Source organism: Halyomorpha halys, unplaced genomic scaffold (assembly GCF_000696795.3).
Source record: "Halyomorpha halys isolate HHAL.00 unplaced genomic scaffold, Hhal_1.1 Scaffold75.1, whole genome shotgun sequence".
Taxonomy (NCBI): Eukaryota; Metazoa; Arthropoda; class Insecta; order Hemiptera; family Pentatomidae; genus Halyomorpha; species Halyomorpha halys.
In genome coordinates, this window is record NW_027112173.1 from 1,042,103 (window position 1) to 1,049,655 (window position 7,553).

A 7,553-nucleotide genomic window follows, 5' to 3' on the forward strand; every position below is an offset into this window, starting at 1 on the left:
CTTGCAAAACAGTAAACCATATCTAGTATCGTTCGGCCACTGCTGTGGAAGATATTCCGAGCCTGTATTAGTACTCAAAGTGATCATTTTGAATACAACTTAATAAATTATGTTTATATTGCATTTGTAGAGTAGCTTGACCACAAATTAATTTATTTATCATAAAATAAGAAAATTTCCTGAACAAAGTGTTAGCGGACATACCTCCATTGATTTTTTATTGCTTTGAATTTATTATTTTCAGTCTGGACACAATCCTAAAACACCTTATATACTAAAAAAGACTTCGATTTAATAGGTTGGTTGTCAAGCTATATGTATTATTCTGTATGAGTTTTTAAAGTTTTTAGCAATACCTTGAATGAAAGGAGATTAAATGTTATCAAAAGAAATATTCGGTTAGGAATTCAATATTACGTCAAATTTTTATATATAATTTGAATTCTTGATTGAGACTGGTCTGTTAATCAATTATAATAAAAATCATCCATTAAGTCTCAACCTGATTTTTTAATATTACCAAGGATGGTACGTAGGAACGTTTTGGCCCTCCCGGCTATTCTCAAGGATAATCTATTCTAAAAAAAATTGTAGGCTACTCTGCCTTTTTCAGATTATATCTTAGTCTATCAACCTAATTTCTTATCCAACTTAATTCACTTCTTCTCAACAATACGATATTGAAAGTGTTAATGGAATAATATTAGAAAAAGTGAATTCGTTAGATAAGAAATAGTTTGATAAACTAAAATACACTGTGAGTGACTACAAAGGCAGAGTAGCCTGTAATTATTTGAAAATAAAGTAGCTGTTCTATTTGGAATAAGTTATCCTTGAGAATGACCGGAAGGGCCGAAACGTAGGAGTAGAGACTTTAAGGATATTTTTTAGTCTAATTTTTATTCTAATAATTATAACTGTTCAAAACGACTCTGGTTTAATAAACTATATTTTCATATTCAAAAATATTTTATTACTACTCTGGTTTTATTAGAGGTGAATGGTGCACAGTCTCACATATTTGTGGCAACTTAAATAATAGTAATATTTTCTTTAGTTATATAGAATTTAAATTAATGAAGACTGTGGTTATTTTAAGGAAAAAAAAATCTGCGGCGGCAGAGGTCAAACCTCAGCTTAGCTTCTTAGATATGAACTAAGGACCTCATCTTTGAGAATGAAGCAGAGGAACAACATACTTTAATAAGGAACTAAAAAAGAGAAAGATATACCATTTTATAAGAGCTAATAAATTATAAATAATGATTATAAATATTTCACGAAGAGTGAGAAATAAGATGTCGCTTCTATTTGCGTTGTGAATGAACTCTCACACGTGGAATTGCTTGTAAAGGGAGAGTTGTTCAATACAGGAAGCTATTTCAAACTCTTTGATCGCGTATTGTGTAGCTTTCATATGTCATTCTCACAATCCTAGTCATTTAGATTGTTTTGTTTTCAGTTTACCCCTATTTTCATTCTAATTGGAATATGGGCATTCAACACGTAAAATATTATAACATTTAATGATATCGTTTTGTACTTAAAATAAACAAGATCACTACCTAGTTACGGACTAGTTTGGTGAATTATAAGAAAAAAAATAATAGTGATCTATTTATGTAATTATTACATTTTATCTTCATGAAAGTAATTTTTTATTATATAATTAGGTTCTCGCCTTTCATTGAACTTCGTTCTAAAGTTTCTGCTTCTTTTTCATCAAAGTAACTAAAACACTTGAATTATTAAGCGTAATTATATCATAATTATTGTTTAACACATTATATTTTTTTTTATAAATTATTAAAGATTACATCGAATGTCTATTTTTACTTACTTATTTATTGATATTTACAACTGTATTTATATAAAAATACATTCAGTAAATTTAATGCAAGATCATAATGATATGATACAGGCGTGTAGAGACACTATCAATTGGTAGCTCTCTAATAATATTTCTACATTAGAAGGTCTCGAGACCATCTTCTTTTCAGGCACTCCGCAGAATTGTGAGGAATATTTTGTTTTCAGAGGATTGTCGTTTTTTTTAAACAATAAAAATCGAAAAAAGTGTTAGATTGTCGTTTATTTAAAAAATAAAAATCGAAATGAGTTAGATTGTCGTTTTTTTTAAACAATAAAAATCGAAAAAAGTGTTACAATCATATTTTAACTGTTAAAAATAACTTTCTGAGAATCATAATCGATTGTTAAGACAACCTTGTTTTGGTAGAGCAGGTGGATGTATATACGGTGTTTGCAGTATTGATAATTATTTACCAGGACTTTTTGTTAATTAATTCTAAAATTTTTATTTATTTTTTTTAAGTCCACGGGTGTGAGGGGGTGATATCAGGGAATGATGAGAAAACCTCTTTTTCTGCATTGGGAATGCATTTGAGTTGAGGGCTGAGGAATAGGTTATTTGGAAATGGAGGAAATAATTGGTATCAATCTATTGGTGATTAGTCTTGAGCCTCACTCAAGACTTTGTGATTGTCCTGTCGTTATCAGTGTCCTGAATAAGGGCTTTGTGCAGTACTATAACAAAAAAATGATATGCCTCCTCGAGATAAATTCACAGTCACAGTCAGTAGTTAGAGTGTCGTGTGAAAGTGGTCCTTTGTCCGTATTTACATTAATGCTTGTATTTTTTTTGTATTCTCATTAATTCTAATAATAATCATTATTTGTTTAAATATTTACGATGTTGACTATTCAATATTAATTTATGTATAATAATATTAATGATATATCTATAATCTAAGGCAGAGATATGATCGATTTAAAAAAATGTATATCGTCACTGCTCTCTACATCACTCCCATTCGCTACCTAACCCATGCGTAAACATCTTATCTTAGAATCATCTTAATTTTTTTTAATAAATTTTCAGTGAAATTTTGGGAATTTCGTGAAACTGCATATCTTACATCCTCATTAACTATGTAGGCAATCTTTGCATTCCTAGCATTAAAATATATACACTCTTCTCAGTTCTTCGAGGCTGGTTTTGTTGTATAAAGAAAAAATAATTTGTATCCAAGTTAAGTCTCGAACATTAACTGCTGAACGTTTCAGCCACCCTCAAGGACAATCTTAAATATAAATCTACTCCTCACATCTAAAAATTTAAAAAAAATTGACAGGCTATTCTGCCCAGGTCAATAAATTTAATCAAATCAACCACTCAGTCACTTGTTTCTTAAATTTCAAAACTTTTAATTACAGTTTTACTTAACACTATTATCACACCTGTGTTAGTATTTACCGAAAAGTTGATATGTAATCAAAAGTTTTAAAATTTAATTGAAGTCAGAAGTAAATTTATATGCATGAGGATGGCTGAAACGTTGGACATTTAAAATAATAATAAAGAATTTTTGAGACTTAACTCATATATAAATTATTTTTTATGAACTATAAATCATAAAACAAATTTTGTTCTTCAGCTATCTGTATCCAACACATGTTTAGGAATAAGAAATACTATTTTTTATCCGATTTTGATAAAATTTTCAGGAATTTGGAAAATTGATAACTAGATGTTCCCACATAAGTGAAAAATCTGTATTTCGAAAACGACTTGCTCCATTTGGCGCAAAGTTGGGGATAAGTGTAAAAGTTGTTTATTATTTCATCAAATTCCATTCGCTACCTAACGCATGCATAAACATATTTTCGTAGAAACAATTTCATCAAAAAAAATTAATAAATAAATAAAAAGCTATATCCATTCTAAAAATAACAAATTGACGATGTAATATAGGTGATTATTACTTGACAAGCTTTTCCTGTACATAATAATATATTGCACTAGCAATGATGTTTCGCATGTCAAGTTCATGCCCTTGCGTGTCGATACACAGACCGGTATTGCGGGGAGAGAAGTATTGTCTTGGGATAGGCCTTACGAAAGAGGTTCACCAAGGTGAATCATCTGTTGTTTTGCCGGAGCAAGGTCGGATAATTGCAGCTTTGAAAATGATTTACAGTTCTAGAAACCGACATTTTGATGGACTATAAACAAAGAGGTGATGGTCAAGGTAGTGTGTACTTATAGCATCAGCGCCGGTTCCACAGTAGCTCAGTTGCAGTCATGAAGTCAACTATCATCCTTGTCTTCTGTCTCGTCGTAGTCGTAGGCCTAGTAAGTCATTTTTCTTTGGTAATATAAATCCATAACTTTTTTGAAAATAAAAACCGTTGTACATAAACGCTTAACATATTAGTGTTTCAAGGAAAAAATAAAATAATAGTACGCTATCATACACAGATTTTGATTTTTTTTTTTTTATGTTTCCATTCAGAAAATTAAATCTAAAATAAAACATAAACATTATATACATAATGAAATTTATAATTTACAATTTTGACTATTAGGGTGTTGTGGAAGTTACTGAATTTTATAAGATAGATCAATACAATATGAATTAATATAAATTAATCTCTGGCAATAAAACTAATAATTTAATTAACAAATACTAAAATAAAAATAATTTAAATAACCGATAAAGTCAATAATAACGATACAAATTTAAAATTAATAGTAATGGGCTAATGCATTGATAATAAGTATGGAGTGAACTTGTTTAAAAATGAGAATATAATATAATATATCGTAAATATAATATTACACTAAATGGGGGTGCGGGTAGCCGCGGGGTAAGGCCCGTGGCTACTAACTCCATGGAACCGAGTTCAAAGCTGGCTGGGCAGAAAATTGTTTTCTGTTACACTGTAGCCGTGAGTTAACTCGTTTGGGTTCTGGAGTCCTGGTGTCCACCCAGCCTCCTAAATTGGGTAAAAAAAAACCTGGCGGTCGAGCGAGATTCTGACCAAATCACCTCCTTGCACAACCGTTGGTTTAGTAACAGTACTCCCTTACAAAGTTCTGAATCCCTGACCCTTCATGGGTTGTTAGTGGTACAGATTTAATTTAATTTAATATTACACTAAATACAGTAATATATACAATATGTAACATGATATCTAATATAAAGAAGAAAGGATCTTTAAAACTAAAGCGCAGCTAAAGGATACAATAAAACAAACTGATAGAGACAACAATACGATAATAATAAGGACCTAAGTATATCTAAATAAATAATATCTACAACTAAACACACTGATATATACATAATTTTAATCGTAATATAATGAATGTTATGTGGAGTTAAGAAAAAGTACAGACAGATATGATCATTTGGTAAATAAAAATCAGTTATTGAGAATCTTAGAAGTAAGAAAATAAAAAAGAAGTATTATTTAATGTTAATGATAGTATTGATGTTTAGTAATCTTTTATTACTATCTTCTTATTTATAAATGAATGATTATTCAAATAAATTACACTCGGTTTCAATACTGCATTAGAAAGCAGAAAATTACTGCGTTATATTGAGAAGCTAACTACGTAATTGTAAAAATTTGCCCTTGCATCCTTTCCATTCCAGTGCATTGGAATTTGGATAAGTAAGTGGACAAAAGGAGGGAAGTGCATTTGAAAAGGGGTGGTTATGAAAAGATGGAATGCCTGGAATGGAAAGGATGCATGGGCAAATATTGTTTGAAAAATCCAATAAAGATAAAAGATAACCTAGTTAATAAAAAAAATAGGACTTATATTCATTTGGGAATATATAAAATATTACTCGATAGTAAATAATTTTAATCGATAGCGATAGTAAATAATATTACTCCGTCGAATCCGGTAATCAGACTATGTTTAGAAGAATGTCGGAACAAAATCCACTGATAACCTTGACGCCGAATAGCTGTACTTCCTAGGTTCCTCAATACTATTACCGACTTATCTTATGTTTAGATTTGTAAGTAAAATATTTTTAATTTAGTTTTATAGTTTATCTCTTTTCATTCATTCCTGCCAGTATCATATTTATAAAAATTAAAAAAATATTAAGGAATTTTTTACTAAAGATAAATTTATAATGTTCAAGTCTAACAAAGTCAGATGCGCCTCACATAGCAATTAGTATTGACTGAAGCAACCGTCTCAAGGCAATTCAATTACGCAGTAAAACTAGGTGGTTAGGTTTGGTTCAGGTAAGAAAGAAATAATCTTAAATTCTAAAGTCCGTTTTGTTAAATAGCTTCATTACAAATTGATGTAATTAAGGAAATAATATAATGGAGAAATATCTTCTGGATCGCAACAGAAAGGTGTGGTCGGGATCATTTGTGTAATTCGTGACCTAGAGACAGCTCGACGCCTCACGATCTCACAAATAGCTTCTTTTTTATCCTCATTGTTTTCTTTTTTTTTAAATGCTCATTTTTTATCTTTCAATTGTTCCGGTGTTTCCAGTTTATATAAGAGTAAAACATAATTATTAACAAATATGGTTTCAGTAATTTTTTTTCAAAATTACAGACAATCGCTTTTAGAGTCTTAAACATTTCGTAATCACAAGCAATTAGCGTTTGAGTTGCATTCTTACATGATGTTGTATTTGAATTGATCGTTATGCGACTGGAAACAAGAAGAAATGCACGCAATAGTGCAATCATGTAAATAGAAAGTTTTACAAGCGTAAATACTTCCAGTGAGTTATGTTAGTTATAATATAATTGATCAATATTATTTTGATAAAAAGAGAGATAGCCTCTACAAGGGCTACTTTGGCGGAGCTGGTTAATTTAATCATGAAATATCCCCTTGGCCTTCGATCTGCTACGTTTATAAAGTGTTTTATATTATTTATTTTATTTCACAAATAATAATAGTGATAGATCTTTCTATCAAAGGTGGCCTTAAAAAATATATTTCCATTAATGTCAATTATTTTTCACACTAGGAGGTTTTTTTTCCTTATATTTGGGATTTTTAAAAAATTTCTTCCTATTAATATCTTTATTTCATTTATTATTATCAAAATTAAATTTTTACTCCTACAAACCTTGAAAGGTCAGGGGTGCAGTAGTTTGTAAGGAAATACTATTACTAGAAAAACGGTTGTGCAAGAAGGTGATTTAGTCAGAATTACGCTCGACTGACAGGTTTTTATGCAATACCCACTTTATGAGGCTGGATGGGACCCGGAGGGCTGACTCACGGCTACAATGAAACAGAAAAGAATTATCTATCTCTGCCAGATTCGGACCGGGTCCCTGGAGTTAGTAACACAGTTTTACCATTGTCTAAATTAAACATCTTTGAGCATGAAAGTTGCTTTTTAAATAAATAATAGCTTTATTTACATTATTATTATCATAAAGTACGTTCATTTTTATTTTTATCTCTATTCGAAACGTTGATAAAAAAATGGCCCTGAAGTAAAGATTTTGTTATAAAGGTGTTTTAACAGAAATATCAAATGTAACAAGAAAACACTGTAATGTGTAATTTTTTTATTTTTTTGTTTTTTATGACTTATTGGAAGATCGTTGATTGACCATTTGTAAATATAAAAGGAAGATGTTACGAGTGCAATAAAAAATAATTAAATTGTAAGTAAATTATTTAATGTTAGCCAACGTTGGCTTCATCAGGACTTACTATTTATAATTTTATAATTTAATTTAGT

General features: G+C 29.8%; 1 long non-coding RNA gene across 1 annotated transcript in view; it reads left to right on the plus strand.

Annotated features, from left to right (window-relative positions):
- The first annotated feature begins 4,000 nt into the window (after positions 1-4,000).
- LOC106692871 (uncharacterized) overlaps positions 4,001-7,553 on the plus strand; it is a 9,776-nt gene continuing 6,223 nt past the window's right edge. Inside the window, exon 1 of the long non-coding RNA XR_001345006.2 lies at positions 4,001-4,156. This is a non-coding gene — a long non-coding RNA (uncharacterized lncRNA). The remainder of the gene's footprint in view (positions 4,157-7,553) is intronic.